Raw genomic sequence first — 19,178 nt, 5'->3', positions numbered from 1 at the left:
ATATTTAACAATAAGAAAGAAAGAATAACAAACAATATTACAGACTAACCCCACTTTCAATTTGTTCCACAGTACTTAGAGTGACTTGCTGTTGTTTTTCTTGTTTGTTCTTTTCTTTATTTTCCTATGGTCTTTCATGCACATTGCAGTTGAATTTTTAGGTTATTTTTCATTTGTCACACTTCAGCCTGGATGTGACAAAAGGAGAGAGACAGAGAGAGAAGATCTTAATTGTGATATTAATTACCTTTTTTTTTTCACTCCCAGTTATTTACTTTTGGTCCTTAATATTGTTTGTTATTTCTTTGTTATTGTTAATTTTTTTTTACTGTTGGTATTTTTGTTTATTAATTTTGAGACCGATGCCACCCATGACCCTTGGACTTAGCTGCCAGCTTGCCATGTGTGAGGTTCACTAGATGGCTCTCACCTGTGGCAGTACCATTCAGGTCCAGCAGAGGGATGCAATTGTGATCCACTGCAGCCTTCATCACCCCAGTCTCACCCGGGTGGTCTTCCCATCTTGGCCTCTTTGAGTACCTGGGACTACTGGGACCTTCTTCCTATTTTTTTTCTAACCCCACTTTCAGTTTGTTTCCAGAGTACTTAGAATGACTTGCTGTCCTTTTACTTTTTTTTTCTTTTCTCTCTCTCTTTTCCTATGTAGCTTTCTACATGCTTACGTTTACCTTTTAGGGTGGGAGGCACCAAGATGGCCGAATAGGAAGAGCTCCGGTCTACAGCTCCCAGCGTGAGCGACGCAGAAGACGGGTGATTTCTGTATTTCCATCTGAGGTACCGGGTTCATCTCACTAGGGAGTGCCAGACAGTGGGCACAGGACAGTGGGTGCAGTGCGCCATGCGTGAGCCAAAGCAGGCTGAGGCATTGCCTCACTCAGGAAGCACAAGGGGTCAGGGAGTTCCCTTTCCTGGTCAAGGAAAAGGGTGACAGACGGCACCTGGAAAATCGAGTCACTCCCACCCTAATACTGCACTTTTCCAATGGGCTTAGGAAACGGCGCACCAGGCGATTATATCCCACACCTGGCTCAGAGGGTCCTGCGCCCATGGAGGCTCGCTGATTGCTAGCACAGCAGTCTGAGATCAAACTGCAAGGTGGCAGCGAGGCTGGGGGAGGGGCGCCCACCATTGCCCAGGCTCGCTTAAGTAAACAAGGCAGCTGGGAAGCTCGAACTAGGTGGAGCCCACCACATCTCAAGGAGGTCGGCCTGCCTCTGTAGGCTCCACCTCTGGGGGCAGGGCACAGACAAACCAAAAGACAGCAGTAACCTCTGCAGACTTAAATGTCCCTGTCTAACAGCTTTGAAGAGAGCAGTGGTTCTCCCAGCACGTAGCTGGAGATCTGAGAATGGGCAGACTGCCTCCTCAAGTGGGTCCCTGACCCCTGACCCCCGAGCAGCCTAACTGGGAGGCACCCCCCACCAGGGGCAGACTGACACCTCACACGGCCGGGTACTCCTCTGAGACAAAACTTCCAGAGGAATGATCAGACAGCAGCATTCACTGTTCACAAAAATCCGCGGTTCTGCAGACACCGCTGCTGATACCCAGGCAAACAGGGTCTGGAGTGGACCTCTAGCAAACTCCAACAGACCTGCAGCTGAGGGTCCTGTCTGTTAAAAGGAAAACTAACAAACAGAAAGGACATCCACACCAAAAACCCATCTGTACATCACCATCATCAAAGACCAAAAGTAGATAAAACCACAAAGATGGGGAAAAAACAGAGCAGAAAAACTGGAAACTCTAAAAAGCAGAGCACCTCTCCTCCTCCAAAGGAATGCAGTTCCTCACCAGCAACAGAACAAAGCTGGACAGAGAATGACTTTGACGAGTTGAGAGAAGGCGGCTTCAGACGATCAAACCACTCCGAGCTACAGGAGGAAATTCAAACCAAAGGCAAAGAAGTTGAAAACTTTGAAAAAAATTTAGACAAATGTATAACTAGAATAACCAATACAGACAAGTGCTTAAAGGAGCTGATGGAGCTGAAAGCCAAGGCTCGAGAACTACGTGAAGAATGCAGAAGCCTCAGGAACCAATGCGATCAACTGGAAGAAAGGGTATCAGTGATGGAAGATGAAATGAATGAAATGAAGCGAGAAGGGAAGTTTAGAGAAAGAAGAATAAAAAGAAACGAACAAAGCCTCCAAGAAATATGGGACTATGTGAAAAGACCAAATCGGCGTCTGATTGGTGTACCTGAAAGTGACGGGGAGAATGAAACCAAGTTGGAAGACACTCTGCAGGATATTATCCAGGAGAACTTCCCCAATCTAGCAAGGCAGGCCAACATTCAGATTCAGGAAATACAGAGGATGCCACAAAGATACTCCTCAAGAAGAGCAACTCCAAGACACATAATTGTCAGATTCACCAAAGTTGAAATGAAGGAAAAAATGTTAAGGGCAGCCAGAGAGAGAGGTCGGGTTACCCACAAAGGGAAGCCCACCAGACTAACAGCGGATCTCTCGGCAGAAACTCTACAAGGCAGAAGAGAATGGGGGCCAATATTCAACATTCTTAAAGAAAAGAATTTTCAACCCAGAATTTCATATCCAGCCAAACTAGGCTTCATAAGTGAAGGAGGAATAAAATACTTTACAGACAAGCAAATGCTGAGAGATTTTGTCACCACCAGGCCTGCCCTAAAAGAGCTCCTGAAGGAAGCACTAGACATGGAAAGGAACAACCGGTACCAGCCACTGCAAAATCATGCCAAAATGTAAAGACCATCGAGACTAGGAAGAAACTATATCAACTAACGAGCAAAATAACCAGCTAACATCATAATGACAGGATCAAATTCACACATAACAATATTAACTTTAAATGTAAATGGACTAAGTGCTCCAATTAAAAGACACAGACTGGCAAATTGGATAAAGAGTCAAGACCCATCAGTGTGTTGTATACAGGAGACCCATCTCACATGCAGAGACACACATAGGCTCAAAATAAAAGGATGGAGGAAGATCTACCAAGCAAATGGAAAACAAAAAAAGGCAGGGGTTGCAATCCTAGTCTCTGATAAAACAGACTTTAAACCAACAAAGATCAAAAGAGACAAAGAAGGCCATTACATAATGGTAAAGGGATCAATTCAACAAGAAGAGCGAACTATCCTAAATATATATGCACCCAATACAGGAGCACCCAGATTCATAAAGCAAGTCCTTAGAGATCTACAAAGAGACTTAGACTCCCACACAATAATAATGGGAGACTTTAACACCCCACTGTCAACATTAGACAGATCAATGAGACAGAAAGTTAACAAGGATACCCAGTAATTGAACTCAGCTCTGCACCAAGCAGACCTAATAGACATCTACAGAACTCTCCACCCCAAATCAATAGAATATACATTTTTTTCAGCACCACACCACACCTATTCCAAAATTGACCACATAGTTGGAAGTAAAGCTCTCCTCAGCAAATGTAAAAGAACAGAAATTAAAACAAACTGTCTCTCAGACCACAGTGCAATCAAACTAGAACTCAGGATTAAGAAACTCACTCAAAACCACTCAAGTACATGGAAACTGAACAACCTGCTCCTGAATGACTACTGGGTACATAAGGAAATGAAGGCAGAAATAAAGATATTCTTTAAAACCAACGAGAACAAAGACACAACATACCAGAATCTCTGGGACACATTCAAAGCAGTGTATAGAGGGAAATTTATAGCACTAAATGCCCACAAGAGAAAGCAGGAAAAATCCAAAATTGACACCCTAACATCACAATTAAAAGAACTAGAAAAGCAAGAGCAAACACATTCAAAAGCTAGCAGAAGGCAAGAAATAACTAAAATCAGAGCAGAACTGAAGGAAATAGAGAAACAGAAAACCCTTCAAAAAATTAATGAATCCAGGAGCTGGTTTTTTGAAAGGATCAACAAAATTGATAGACTGCTAGCAAGACTAATAAAGAAAAAAAGAGAGAAGAATCAAATAGACACAATAAAAAATGATAAAGGGGATATCACCACCGATCCCACAGAAATACAAACTACCATCAGAGAATACTACAAACACCGCTACACAAATAAACTAGAAAATCTAGAAGAAATGGATAAATTCCTCGACACATACACTCTCCCAAGATTAAACCAGGAAGAAGCTGAATCTCTGAATAGACCAATAACAGGAGCTGAAATTGTGGCAATAATCAATAGCTTACCAACCAAAAAGAGTCCAGGACCAGACGGATTCACAGCTGAATTCTACCAGAGATACAAGGAGGAACTGGTACCGTTCCTTCTGAAACTATTCCAATCAATAGAAAAAGAGGGAATCCTCCCTAACTCATTTTATGAGGCCAGCATCATCCTGATACCAAAGCCAGGCAGAGACACAACCAAAAAAGAGAATTTTAGACCAATATCCTTGATGAACATCGATGCAAAAATCCTCAATAAAATACTGGCAAAACAAATCCAGCAGCACATCCTAAAGCTTATCCACCATGATCAAGTGGGCTTCATCCCTGGGATGCAAGGCTGGTTCAATATATGCAAATCAATAAATGTAATCCAGCACATAAACAGAACCAAAGACAAAAACCACATGATTATCTCAATAGATGCAGAAAAGGCCTTTGACAAAATTCAACAACCCTTCATGCTAAAAACGCTCAATAAATTAGGTATTGATGGGACATATCTCAAAATAATAACAGCTATCTATGACAAACCCACAGCCAATATCATACTGAATGGGCAAAAACTGGAAGCATTCCCTTTGAAAACTGGCACAAGACAGGGATGCCCTCTCTCACCACTCCTATTCAACATAGTGTTGGAAGTTCTGGCCAGGGCAATTAGGCAGGAGAAGGAAATAAAGGGTATTCAATTAGGAAAAGAGGAAGTCAAATTGTCCCTGTTTGCAGACGATATGATTGTATATCCAGAAAACCCCATTGTCTCAGCCCAAAATCTCCTTAAGCTGATAAGCAAATTCAGCAAAGTCTCAGGATACAAAATCAATGTACAGAAATCACAAGCATTCTTATACACCAATAACAGACAAACAGAGAGCCAAATCATGAGTGAACTCCCATGCACAATTGCTTCAAAGAGAATAAAATACTTAGGAATCCAACTTACAAGGGACGTGAAGGACCTCTTCACGGAGAACTACAAACCACTGCTCAATGAAATAAAAGAGGATACAAACAAATGGAAGAACATTCCATGCTCATGGGTAGGAAGAATCAATATTGTGAAAATGGCCATACTGCCCAAGGTAGTTTATAGATTCAATGCCATCCCCATCAAGCTACCAATGACTTTCTTCACAGAATTGGAAAAAACCACTTTAAAGCTCCTATGGAACCAAAAAAGAGCCCACATCTCCAAGTCAATCCTAAGCCAAAAGAACAAAGCTGGAGGCATCACGCTACCTGACTTCAAACTATACTACAAGGCTACAGTAACCAAAACAGCATGGTATTGGTACCAAAACAGAGATATAGATCAATGGAACAGAACAGAGCCCTCAGAAATAATGCCGCTTATCTACAACTATCTGATCTTTGACAAACCTGACAAAAACAAGCAATGGGGAAAGGATTCCCTATTTAATAAATGGTGCTGGGAAAACTGGCTAGCCATATGTAGAAAGCTGAAACTGGATCCCTTCCTTACACCTTATACAAAAATCAATTCAAGATGGATTAAAGACTTAAACGTTAGACCTAAAACCATAAAAGCCCTAGAAGAAAACCTAGGCATTACCATTCAGGACATAGGCATGGGCAAGGACTTCGTGTCTAAAACACCAAAAGTAATGGCAACAAAAGCCAAAATTGAAGATCTAATTAAACTAAAGAGCTTCTGTACAGCAAAAGAAACTACCATCAGAGTGAACAGGCAACCTACAGAATGGGAGAAAATTTTCGCAACCTACTCATCTGACAAAGGGCTAATATCCAGAATCTACAATGAACTCAAACAAATTTACAAGAAAAAAACAAACAACCCCATCAAAAAGTGGGCAAAGGATATGAACAGACACTTCTCAAAAGAAGACATTTATGCAGCCAAAAGACACATGAAAAAATGCTCATCATCACTGGCCATCAGAGAAATGCAAATCAAAACCACAGTGAGATACCATCTCACACCAGTTAGAATGGCAATCATTAAAAAGTCAGGAAACAACAGGTGCTGGAGAGGATGTGGAGAAATAGGAACACTTTTACACTGTTGGTGGGACTGTAAACTAGTTCAACCATTGTGGAAGTCAGTGTGGCGATTCCTCAGGCATCCAGAACTAGAATTACCATTTGACCCAGCCATCCCATTACTGGGTATATACCCAAAGGATTATAAATCATGCTGCTATAAAGACACATGCATACATATATTTATTGCGGCATTATTGACAATAGCCAAGACTTGGAACCAACCCAAGTGTCCAACAATGATAGACTGGATTAAGAAAATGTGGCACATATACACCATGGAATACTATGCAGCCATAAAAAATGATGAATTCATGTCCTTTGTAGGGACATGAATGAAATTGGAAATCATCATTCTCAGTAAACTATCACAAGGACAAAAAACCAAACACCGCATGTTCTCACTCATAGATGGGAACTGAACAATGAGAACACATGGACACAGGAAGGGGAACATCACACTCTGGGGACTGTTGTGGGGTGGGGGGAGGGGGAAAGGATAGCATTAGGAGATACACCTAATGCTAAATGACGAGTTAATGGGTGCAGCACACCAGCATGGCACATGTATACATATGTAACTAACCTGCACATTGTGCACATGTACCCTAAAACTTAAAGTATAATAATAATAAAAATTTTTTAAAAAGTTTACCTTTTAGATTTTTTGGTCACACTCCAGCTGGGTGTGACAAATGAAGAGAGAGAAAGAGAGAAAAAGAGTGAAGAAGATCTTAATTGTAATATTAATTACTTTTTACCTTTGTTCACTTCCACTTATTTATTTACTGGTATTTAATGTTTGTTGTTATTATTTCTTTGATATTGTTAAATATTTACTGTTGGTTTGTTTATATATTTTGTGATGGACATTGACCATGAGCGTTGGGCTTAGCTGCCAGCTTGCCATGTCTGAGGTCGACCAGATGGCCTCGCTGGTGGCCATACTGTTTCAGGTCCAGCAGAGGGATGTGATTATGATCCACCGTGGCCTCGATCTTGGTCTCACAAGGGTAGTCTTCCCATCTCAGCCTCTCAAGTACCTGGGACTACTAGGACCTACTTTCTCTGTTTTGGTTCTAACCCCACTTTCAGTTTCTTCCACAGTACTTAAAGTGACTTGCTGTTGTGTTAAATCTTTGTTCTTCTCACTCTATTTTTCTATGTTCCTTTCTGCATGCTGAAGTTGACCTCTTAGATTTTTTTTTGACACACTGCAGCGTGAGTGTGACAATCAGAGAGAGAGAAAAATAGAGAAGAAGATCTTAATTGTGATATTAATTACCTTTTACCCTTTTTCACTCTCATTTATTTATTGGTCTTTAAAATTATTTGTTATTATTTCTTTTTTTTTTTAGACGGAGTCTCGCTCTGTCACCCAGGCTGGAGGGCAGTGGCTCGATCTCGGCTCACTGCAAGCTCCACCTCCCAGGTTCATGCCATTCTCCTGCCTTAGCCTCCCAAATAGCTGGGACTACAGGCGACCGCCACCATGCCCAGCTAATTTTTTGTATTTTTAGTAGAGACGGGGTTTCACCATGTTAGCCAGGATGGTCTCAATCTCCTGACCTTGTGATCCACCCGTCTCGGCCTCCCAAAGTGCTGGGATTACAGGCATGAGCCACCACGCCCAGCCTATTATTTCTTAGTAATTGTTAAATATCTACTATTGGGTTTTTTTGTATATTTATTTTGTAACAGATGTTGGCTGCGAGCGTTGGATTAGTTGCCAGCTTGCCATGTCTAAGGTCAAACAGATGGCTCTCGCTGGTGATAAGGTTGACCAGATGGTTCTCACTGGTAGCAGTATTGTTCAGGCCCAGCAGAGGGATGCCATCATGATTCAATGCAGCAACGATCTTCCCGGTGTCACCCAGAGGACTTCCCATCTCAGCCTCCCATTTACCTGGGACTACTCAGGCCATCTTCCTTCTTTTTTTTTTCTACTCCCACTTTCATTTTGTCTCCACGGTATTTAGAGGGGGTTGCTATGGTCTTTCTTCTTTGTTCTTTGCTCCGTTTCTTTTTCCTTTTTTGTTACCCTCCTTCCTGAACGCTGACGTGGATGTTTAAATTTGATTTTTGGTAGGTCTTCTCACTGTCACACCCTGGCTGGAGTGTAGGTGCTGGATCAGCAGTGAGCCGTTACCATGCCCCTGCCCTCCAGCGTGTGTGTGACAGTGTGACACATGGAGATCGATGGAGAGAGGGACAGAGAGACAGAGACACAAACAGACAGTGGCAGAGAGACAGAAACAGAGAAAGACAGGGAGGCAGACAACAATTAGTTGTTATATTAATTACATTTTACCTTTGTTCACTCCCACTTATTTATGTATTGGTCTTATCATTGTTTGTTATTTCTTTGTTATTGTTAAATATTTATGTGCCAGGCGAGGTGGTTCACACCTGTAATCCCAGCACTTTGGGAGGCTGAGGCGGGCAAACCAGCTGAGGTCGGGAGTTTCAGACTAGCTTGACCAACATGAAGAAACATCAACTCTACTAAAACTACAAAATTAGCCAGGCGTGGTGGTGCATGCCTGTAATCCCAGCTACTCCGGAGGCTGAGGCAGGACAATCACTTGAACCTGGGAGGCAGAGGTTGCGGTGAGCCAAGATCACGCCACTGTACTCCAGCCTGGGCAACAAGGGTGAAACTCCAGCTCAAAAAAAAAAAATTATTGTTTGTTTATTTGTTTATACATTTTAGACAGATGTCAGCCACGAGTGTTGGACTTGGCCGCCAGCTTGCCATGTTTAAGGTTGACCATTTGGCTCTTGCTGGCAGCAGTACCATTGAGGTCCAGAAGAGAGATGTGATGACGATTCACTGCAGCCTGGATCTCCCCAGTCTCACCCGGGTGGTCTTCCCATCTTGGCCTCCCGAGTACCTGGGACTACTCAGACCTTGTTCCTCTGTTTTATTTCTAACCCCACTTTCAGTTTGCTTCCACAGTACTTAGAGAGAGTTGCTATAGTTGTTCTTCTTTGTTCTTTGCTCTCATTCTCTCTCTCTCTCTTTTATTTTATTTTTTTTTACGCTCTTTCCTGTATGCTGAAGTTGATGTTTTATATATACACATATTTTTTTTAGCCAGGTCTTCTCAATCTGTCACACCCTGGCTGGAGTGCAGGTACATGATCAGCAGTGAGCTGTGACCACACACCTTCACTCCAGCCTGGGTTTGACAGTGTGACACACGGAGATCAGGGAAGAGAGATTCAGAAAGACAGAGAGACAGAGACCCAGACTGAAACAGAATGACAGAGAGAGGCAGAGAAATAGAGACAGAGATACAGTTAATTGTGATTTTAATTACCTTTTATTTTTGTTCACTCCCACTTATTTATTTATTGGTAATATTATTGTCCATTATCATTTCTTTCTTATTTACTGTTGGTTATTTATTACTTTTGAGGCAGATGTTGGCTGCGAGCATTGGACTTGGCTGCCAGCTTGCCATTTCTAAGGTCTACCAGATAGCTCTCACCAGTAGTATTGTTCAGGTAAGGCAGAGGGATGCAATTGTGATTCACTGCGATATTAATCTCCCTGGTCTTTCCCAGGTGGTCGTCCCATCCATCTTGGCCTCCGGAGTACCTGAAAATACTTGGACTTTCCTCCTCTGTTCTTTTTTTTTTCCAGCTCCACTTTTAGCTGCAGTACTTACAGGGAGTTGCTGTGGTTTTTTTTTTTTTTTTTCCTTTCTTCTTTGCTCTTTCTCTCTCTTTTATTTTCTTATGCTCCTTTCTGCATGCTGAAATTGACGTTATATATATATATATATATAAAACTATTATTTTTAGCTAGGTCTTCTTACTGTATCACATTCTGGCTGCAGTGCAGGTGAGTGATCAGCAATGAGCTGTGACCACACACGTGCACTTCAGCCTGGGTGTAAAAGTGTGACACATGGAGATTGAGGAAGAGAGAGATAGAGAAAGAGAGACAACAATTAATTGTGACATTAATTACCTTTTATCTGTGTTCCCTCTCACTTATTTGTCTTGTTATTATTTGTTATTACTTATTATTGTTAAATATTTACTGTTGGTTGTTAGTTTATTTATGTTAAGACAGACTTCAGCCATGAGCATTGGACTTGGCCACCAGCTTGCCATGTCTAAGGTAGACCGGAAAGCTATCACCAGTGGCAGTACTCTTCAGGTCCAGGAGAAGGATGCGATTGTGATTCCCTGCAGCCTCGATCTCCTCAGTCTTGCCCAGGTGGTCTTTCCATTCGGCCTCCCAAGTACATGAAACTACTCAAGCTTCTTCCTCTGTTTTTTTTTCTAGCCCCACTTTTAGTTGGCTTCAACAGCACTTAGAGGGAGTTGCTGTGGTTTTTCTTCTGTGTTCTTTGCTCTCTCTCTTTTTAAAATCTTTTATGCTCCTTCCTGGATGCTAAAGTTGATGAGATCCACCCACCTCAGCCTCCCAAAGTGCTGGGATTACAGGCATGAGCCACCGCGCCCGGCTTTAATTTTGTATTTTTAGTAGAGACAGGGGTTTCTCCATGTTGGTCAGACTGGTCTCAAACTCCTGACCTCAGGTGATCCACTCGCCTCCGCCTCCCAAAGAAAAACTGGTCTAAGATCTAGCTATTTTCTTAAATTTTAGGTTTGATTAGCTCACTTTTGGCATGAGTGACTCATTTTGTTTTGTTTTGGTCTGTTTGGGAAAAGTGCACATGCTCAGTCCAGATGATGGCCATAAATAATTTTGTTTAAAAAATTCACCCCAGGCCGGGCTCAGTGGCTCAGGTCTGTAATCTCAGCACTTTGGGAGGCTGAGGCTGGCGGATCAAAAGGTCAGGAGATCCAGACCAGCCTGGCCAATATGGTGAAACCCCATCTCTAGTAAAAATACAAAAATTAGCCGGGCGTGGTGGTGCACACCTGTAGTCCCAGCTACTCGGGAGGCTGAGGCAGAAGAATCACTTGAACCCGTGAGGCAGAGTTTGCATTGAGCCGAGATTGCACCACTGCACTCCAGCCTGGGCAACAGAACAAGATTCCATCTCAAAAAAAAAAAAAAATTACCCCATTTGTAAGCTCTCACATAGGTCATGGTGTGACCAAAACTCAGGGCCTTAGTGCCACTCTGTTTCCATTCTCTTTTTTTCTTTTTTTTTTTTTTTAAGATGAAATCTCGCTTTGTTGTCCAGGCTGGAGTGCAGTGGCACTATCTCAGTTCACTGCTACCTCCACCTCCTGGGTTCAAGCAATTCTCCCACCTCAGCCTTCCGAGTAGCTGGGACTACAGGCCCATGCCACCACGGCTGGCTAATTTTTTGTATTTTTAGTACAGACAGGGTTTCACCGTGTTACCCAGGATGGTCTCCATCTCCTGACCTCATGATCCACCCACCTCGGCCTCCCAAAGTGCTGGGATTACAGGCCTGAGCCACCACAACAGGCCAATTTTTGTATTTTTAGTAGAGATGGGGTTTCACTATGTTGCCCAGGCTTGTCTCAAACTCCTGACCTCATGATCCACCCACTTCAGTCTCCCAAAGTGCTGAGGTTACAGGCACCGCACCTGTCCTATTTTGGGTTTTTGTCCTTATCATGTCATTCATAGGTTATGGTGTCTTCATAGTCACATGTGTCTTTGAGTTTCTGTCATTCTGGTTTAAAAGAGACCATTTGACATTTTGGAGATGACCGCATGCAAACATTTATAACTTTTGAGAGAATACGGTGAAGTAGGGAGACACTACTATTTCAACTATCAGGAGAAATGATACCAAGAGTTTGAAGCATGCTTTTTAGCCAGGGTCCCCACGAAACACCAACTAAAATTAAATAGGCCGAATATTTAGCTAGATAAGTGGTCTACTCATTTCAACCAAGCACACTGTTCATTAATCCTCTGCAACTGCATCTCCGTGGATGCAGAGTAGGCTCAGGGAGCCTACACTACGTATTTCTCCATGTGCAACTACAAGTGTTAGCAACTTCATAGGTACTTCTCTGTTCATCCAATAAGTAATTAAAAGAAATAATATTATTGCTGGGCACAGTGGCTCACGCTTGTAATCCCAGCACTTTGGGAGGCCGAGACAGGTGGATCTCGAGGTCAGGAGATCGAGACCGTCCTGGCTAATATGGTGAAACCCCATCTCTAGTAAAAATGCTAAAAATTAGCCGGGCATGGTGGTGGGCGCCTGTAGTCCCAGCTACTCAGGAGGCTGAGGCAGGAGAATGGCGTGAACCTGGGAGGTGGAGCTTGCAGTGAGCCGAGATCGAGCCACTGCACTCCAGCCTGGGTGACAGAGCGAGACTCCATCTCAAAAAAAAAAAAAAAAAAAAAGAAAGAAAGAAATAATATTATTTAGCACAACTTTAGTAAGTAAATTTAAAATCTATTGTGTAATCATAGCCTTTACAGTATAATCTTCTATAGAGCCCTATTGGGGGGATACATTTCTAACCATTGCCTCATTTACTTTATACCATGGAAAGAAAGACCTAACAAATGATGGCCATTCAGAAGAGTAAGGGCATCCTGGAAATGCTCCTTAACTTATTGTGAAAAAGTTGTCCTTAACTTATGAAGTAGGTTAAGAGCAGTGGACCAATATTCTGTTTCTGATATTGTGAGGGAACAAATATCCCATAAAAATTTCTCACCCAGGCTGGCCCTTCATCTTTTACCTATCAAGGTGTAAGTTTTTTCATATATAATGTTGGCTGCAAAATTCTCTACATTTAAGTATACCCCATAAGTGCACACAAGGGACCCCTTCTTTATTTCTATTGTTTGTAGAGCCATAAAAAACTGTGAAATAAGTGTGTCATGATAGCAGAGAAGTATGATCATGTTCTGAGTGTGTCTCACCATGAAACAAGCAAAAAAAAAAAATACTGCTGTTATTTTGAGATAGTGAGTTAGTATTTTGTGCCAATATGTACTATGTAATTTTTTATTGATATGTAACATGCATAGAGAAATACATGAAGAAATTCTTCATTCAAGTAAAGCTCAGTGAATTGTTGTGAAGAAATATACTTGTGTAATCAGATAATAAAACTAGGCCGGGCACAGTGGCTTATGTCTGTAATTCAGTACATTGGGAAGCCAATGCGGGCGGATTGCTTGAGCTCAGGAGTTCAAGACCAGCCTACCCAACATGGCAAGGCTCTGTCTCTACTTTAAAAAAATACCAAAAAAAAAAAAGAGCCAGGCAGGCTGGTGCATGCCGGTGGTCCCAGCTACTGGGGAGGCTGAGGCGGGAGGATCACTTAAGACTGAAAGTTTGAAGCTGCAGTGACCCATGATTCAGCCACTGCACTCCAGCTTGGGTGACAGACTGAGAGCTGTATGTGTAAACACACACACACACACACACACACACACATGCACATGGTGGGGGATGTGAAAAAGAGAAAGTGTGGCTCCTGCAATTCAGTGAGACCTGGTTCTCCATCTTGGGAACTGCCCATCCACACTGAAACCACAACCTAGCACATGCCAATTAGCACACTAAACCTGCTGAGATACCACTGTTTACCCTTAAAAAAAAACTGAAGTGTTTCACCTAAAAGAAGGGAAAAAGAAAAGAAGGATTTCACATCCAAAGCCTTTGTTTCCTTTATAAAACAACAGCCCCTTGTCATTCGAGTTGTCCAGAGGTGTCTGACAACACTAACACACTTATAGAATCAGCCAGGAAAAATGGGCCTCTCAGGTGACAAAGAGGCACAATGGTAACTAAAGACAATCCATTCTCATCTCTACATGATGCCCCCAACTCATGAAGTGGTGTTAACCATGTGAACCATATTCACCAGAGGAAAGTATGTTCAGGGCAACACAATCATGAGGTTGCAAATCAAACCGGGGGTGGGAAGCACGTAGGAGGTTTCCATGGCCAAGACACTGGTGGCTATCCTTGGGTGTCAATTAAAAATTTCAGGTGAAAAATCCTTTTCTTCCAGTTGGCTCAGGAAAACTAACAGACATTACAATTGGAATTCGTTTTACTTTTTAGAATTTCTAAGACATAAAGCATGCTTCAAACACTCCAAAAGACATTCAGCTATACCTGAGGCTGAGGACCTGCCTCCTTCTCCACGTTAGGGCCCTGACAGCAGGCAAAGAGAAGGAGCACAGGGGCCGGGTGTGGTGGCTCACAGCTGTAATCTCAGCATTTTGGGAAGCTGAGGCAGGCGGATCACCTGAAGTCAGGAGTTTGAGATGAGGCTGGTCAACATGGCGAAAACCCTTCTCTACTAAAAATACAAAAATTAGCCATGTGTGGTGGTGTGCACCTGTAATCCCAGCTACTCAGGAGGCTGAGGCAGGAGAATCATTTGAACCGAGGAGGTAGAAGTTGCAGTGAGTCAAAATCGTGCCATTGCACTCCAGCCTGGGCAACAAGAATGAAACTGCCATCTGAAAAATAAAACAAAACAAACAAACAACAACAACAACAACAAAAGAGAGAAGGAGCACAGGCAGGTGGGGACAGAGAGCAGCCCAGGCCTATAGGGATCCCCAACAACCCCCAGAGCCACTCTACAGTGTCTGTAGGAGGGACTGTGTGGCAAGAATCAGGTAGGGAGCTGGGCTTCATGGAGAGGTTACCACCACTTCTGTATCTTTAACTTTTCCCAAGGATTTATGATTCCACTCTGGTTCTCCCCAGGTCCCCCACCCATCCTACCCTCACTCCCACACTGTGTGTTATGTGGGTCTGGTTAAAATGAGGAGAATAATACTTCCAGATTGTAGCCTTCAAGGTATTCCCATCTGGGGTACAGGGAGTAGGGAGGCAAGTCAGAGTCTGTGGTGGTGCTTACTTCTGGGTCTGAGGGCAGGAAGGCCAGGGCTGGGCACATAGATATCTGGGGAAACACCACTGTTGATTCCTTCTCCCCACCCGGAGCTACAACCAGGCCAGGGCAATCACAATTAATAAAACCAATGCAGCTCACATCCTGCACAAAACTAAAGTGTACCCCAACCCCCAGTCCTACCACAGATCGAGAACTTCCCATCCCAGAACACAGGAAGCCCTCCGTCTTTTTGACCTAAAGCCTGGACTTTAAGCCAGGCTGGGCTTGGGGGTAGTGGCAGCAAAAGCAGCAGCCACAGGGTCAAACATACCAATGACCTGAGAAATCTCATCTGCACGTCATTCACTCAGAACAGACCTGGAGTTGTGAACAAATTAAGAAAAAGGCCAGATCTATACACTCATGGGCATGGACACCTTCCACACTTGCTGGGGAGAATGAGAGGCACCTGTTTCCCAGCTGCAAGCTGATGTCCACGTACACCCATTCACGTGTCTTCATTTAGGTCTCTGCATTGTATATTCATTGAACCAATACAAACACATCTTCGGTGGCGGGGGTGGGGGGGGACATCATTTAGTGCAACACTGCTCCCCACTTGTTCTAGGGGGCACTCAGGAGGTATCTGGTCAGCTCCTAATTCCCTAGGACAAAGGTGGCGCCCCATTTCCAGCACTCACATCCAGCAGCGCCATCTCAGATTTTTTTTTTTTTAAACATGAACAGCATGAGGAAGCAGGCATGGTACGACAGGCTCAGGGCCATGGACAGCTGGCTGCTGGAGAAGCAGCACAGGCAGTCACATCTGTGGGTGGGGCCATGACAAGACAAGGCCACCATAGTTCCTACCCCTGACAGCCCTAGCCCAGATAGCATTCAAATCTTCCTTGATGGGCTTCATGGCTGTCACTCACCGGCTATTTAGCACCGCCTTGTGTTGGTTACTCAGGGCCTGGGAGAGGTAGTGGGGATCGTAGATCCAGGGTGGGAACCACCTCACACCCAGAGTTCACCTGGCCACAGGCCAGCAAGCAAGCCCAAGCAGCACAGCTCTAGACACTGAGCCTCGGCACCTCCAGCTGCACTTTCTATTTATATATCAGGTTTTTAAATTCCATAAATAAAGAGACACAAAAACAGCCACTTTGATTGAGGAAAAAGTGGGAGCCTAAAGCAGCTGACCCTCAAACATCTCCACCAAGCCCCAGGCCAGGCCAGGCCATCTGAACACTCCAAGGCCACATGATAGTTACAGAGGATGACAGTTCCCACAGGTACTTGTCAAGCACTGTGCTAGCTTCTCAATCACAGTCTCAGAACGCCTCCTTGCCAATACCCTGTGAGGGGAGGCTCTGCCTCACTAGAGCACAGGAGTTTCCTAAGCTCTTCCCAGGAAATGGTTAGCAAAGTGTCGAGCTAGGAGAAAGCCCAGTCAGAACAAGTGACTCCCCAGGGTCTTCCTAGACTCCATCTGCTCCTCCACATGGGGCCCGGAGGTGATGCGGGCAGCCTCCTAACCCCCTCCATCCCACTCTCTCCTCAATCAAAGTGGCTGATTTTGTGTTTGCTTGTTTCTTTATGGGATTTTAAAAACCTGATATTTTATTTAGAGTAGTTTCAGGCTTGTATGTGTGTATTTGTATAGACTTTATTAGAAGGAAGAGGGCTTAAGATAATAACGTTTTTAAAATGTCTCAGTGGGGAATAGACTTCCATGTCAGAAACCATGATGTTGGCCTATTTCTGCTGCCTTTGAGCAAAGTATAAGTAGTGTGAGAATTGGCATGTGCTGGGTTGTTGTTTCAGTGTGGGAGAGCAGTTCCTCAAGATGGAAAAACAAATCTCACTGAGCTGTAAGAGCCATGCTCATCTTTTACCACATTCCCAACCAGGGTCTTTCACTTTTCTTCTGTGCTTCAATTTCTTTCAACATACATATTATTTTGATTATATATATAGGGTACATATATATGTGTGTATATATATATGTATGTGTCTCTGTGTGTGTGTGTGTGTGTGTGTGTGTGTGTGTGTGTATACACTCTGTCACCTAGGCTGGAGTGTAGTAGCTGAATGATGGGTCACTGGTCACTGCAGCCTCAACCTCCAGTGATGGTTCCACCTCAGCCTTTCAAGTAGCTGGGACTACAGGCATGCAACACCACATGAGGCCAATTTTTAAAATTTTTGTTGAGACTGAGTCTCACTACATTGCCCAGACTGGTCTTGAACTCCTGGGCTTAAGCAATCATTCCACCATGGTCTTCCAAAGTGTTTGGATTACAGGTGTTAGCCATCAAACTCTGCCAAAAATATTTTTTAAGGAACTGTTACAACCAAGTTATGAGCTATGGTTGTGCCACTGTACTCCAGCCTAGGTACCAGAGTGAGACTTTGTCTCCAAAAACAAAACAAAACAAAAAAACTTACGACCAAATTAAAATTCTAAGGTTGTGTCATATGTGTCCCCTTCCTGCCCTGTAAGCTATCACTGTTAAATATAACGGTATTGGCCGGGCACGGTGGCAAATGCCTGTAATCCCAACACTTTGGGAGGCCGAGGTGGGCGGATCACCTGAGGTCAGGAGTTCAAGACCAGCCTGACCAACATGGAGAAACCCTATCTCTACTAAAAATACAAAATTAGCCGGGCGTGGTGGCGCATTCCTATAATCCCAGCTACTAGGGAGGCTGAGAGGCTGAGGCAGGACAATCGCTTGAACCCGGGAGGTGGGGGTTGAGGTGAGCTGAGATCATGCCATTGCACTCCAGCCTGGGTAACAAAAGCGAAACACCGTCTCAAAAAAAAAAAAAAAAAAAATATATATATATATATATATATATAAACATATAAAATGGGTATTGAGAAAACTGTTATATATTATTAAGAAATTCCTGGCTGGGCGTGGTGGCTCATGCTTGTATTCCCAGTACTTTGGGAGGCCGAGGCAGGTGGATCACCTGAGGTCAGGAGTTTAAGACCAGCCTGGCCAATATGATGAAACCTTGACAGACCCAGGGCATGGTGGTGGGAGCCTGTAATCCCAGCTACTCGGGAGGTTGAGGCAGGAGGAGCGCTTGAACCCAGGAGAAGAAGGTTGCAGTGAGCCAAGATCACACGATTGCACTCCCTTCTGGGCAACAAAAGCAAACCTCCATCTCAAAAAAAAAAATTCCTATATATTCTCTAAATGAGAATAAGTTATTCTGATGTGGCCCAATATTTCCTCACTCTTACCTCCACGGTCTAACCCAGCAAATCAAATCAGGACACCCACAAAGGACAGTTGGCCATTTTCAAATAGAAATAAAATAGAAAATAAAAATACCCCATTAGTGAGAGTAATCCAGTGATTTTAAAAAAGAGAAGTCAGATTGAGATGCAGTGCAGTGCAGTCAGTACTGCAGTGCAGTAATCCAGTGTGTATTACCCTGGAATACACACTTCACACAGAATGATTGAGAAGTCTTTCTAAAATAAACAAATTTGGGTAACATAATTTTTGCTTAACCATTCTCAACCACCGCTTTCCCCTACCCCTGCCCCATTCCTAATGGCCATCCCACGATGTGGTCAACAGTGTGGTACAGCATGATGAGAGAGGTGCTCAGGGATGGGATGAGGGTCTTTCCTGCATTATCAAAATGATTAAAAAGTTGTTAAAATATGTTCAAATGGGCTGGGCATGGTGGCTCACGCCTGTAATCCCAGCACTTTGGGAGGCTGAGGTGGGAGGATCACCTGAGGTCAGGAGTTCGAGACCAGCCTGCCCAACATGGCGAAACCCCGTCTGTACTAAAAATACAAAAAGTAGCTGGGTGTGGTGGCATGCGCCTGTAATCCTAGCTACTCGGGAGGCTGAGGCAGGAGAATCACTTGAACCTGGGAGGCAGAGGTTGCAGTGAAACAAGATCACACCATTGCACTCAAGCCTGGGCAATAAGAGCAAAACTCAGTCTCAAACAAACAAAAATAGTCCAAATGTTCTTTTCTTACCCTTAAGTAGCATTTGATGCATTATACAAGCAGACCCAGGTAAGGGAAAGAGCAAGTTCATTTCAAGTCTCAGCTTACTTCTTAATTGGCTGTAATTCCCTATGGTTGACACTCCCTGCTTTAGCCTGTTTTCCTGGGGGTGGAGGGAGTGGTACGGGGC

The 19,178-nt window shown here is 43.6% G+C and overlaps 1 protein-coding gene across 1 annotated transcript in view; it reads left to right on the top strand.

The window, feature by feature from the left end:
* ZNF91 (zinc finger protein 91) overlaps positions 1-19,178 on the top strand; it is a 167,732-nt gene that overhangs the window by 54,469 nt on the left and 94,085 nt on the right. The window lies entirely within an intron of this gene.

The sequence above is a fragment of the Gorilla gorilla genome, chromosome 20 (assembly GCF_029281585.2).
Source record: "Gorilla gorilla gorilla isolate KB3781 chromosome 20, NHGRI_mGorGor1-v2.1_pri, whole genome shotgun sequence".
Taxonomy (NCBI): Eukaryota; Metazoa; Chordata; class Mammalia; order Primates; family Hominidae; genus Gorilla; species Gorilla gorilla.
This window is presented reverse-complemented; position numbering and strand designations above follow the sequence as displayed.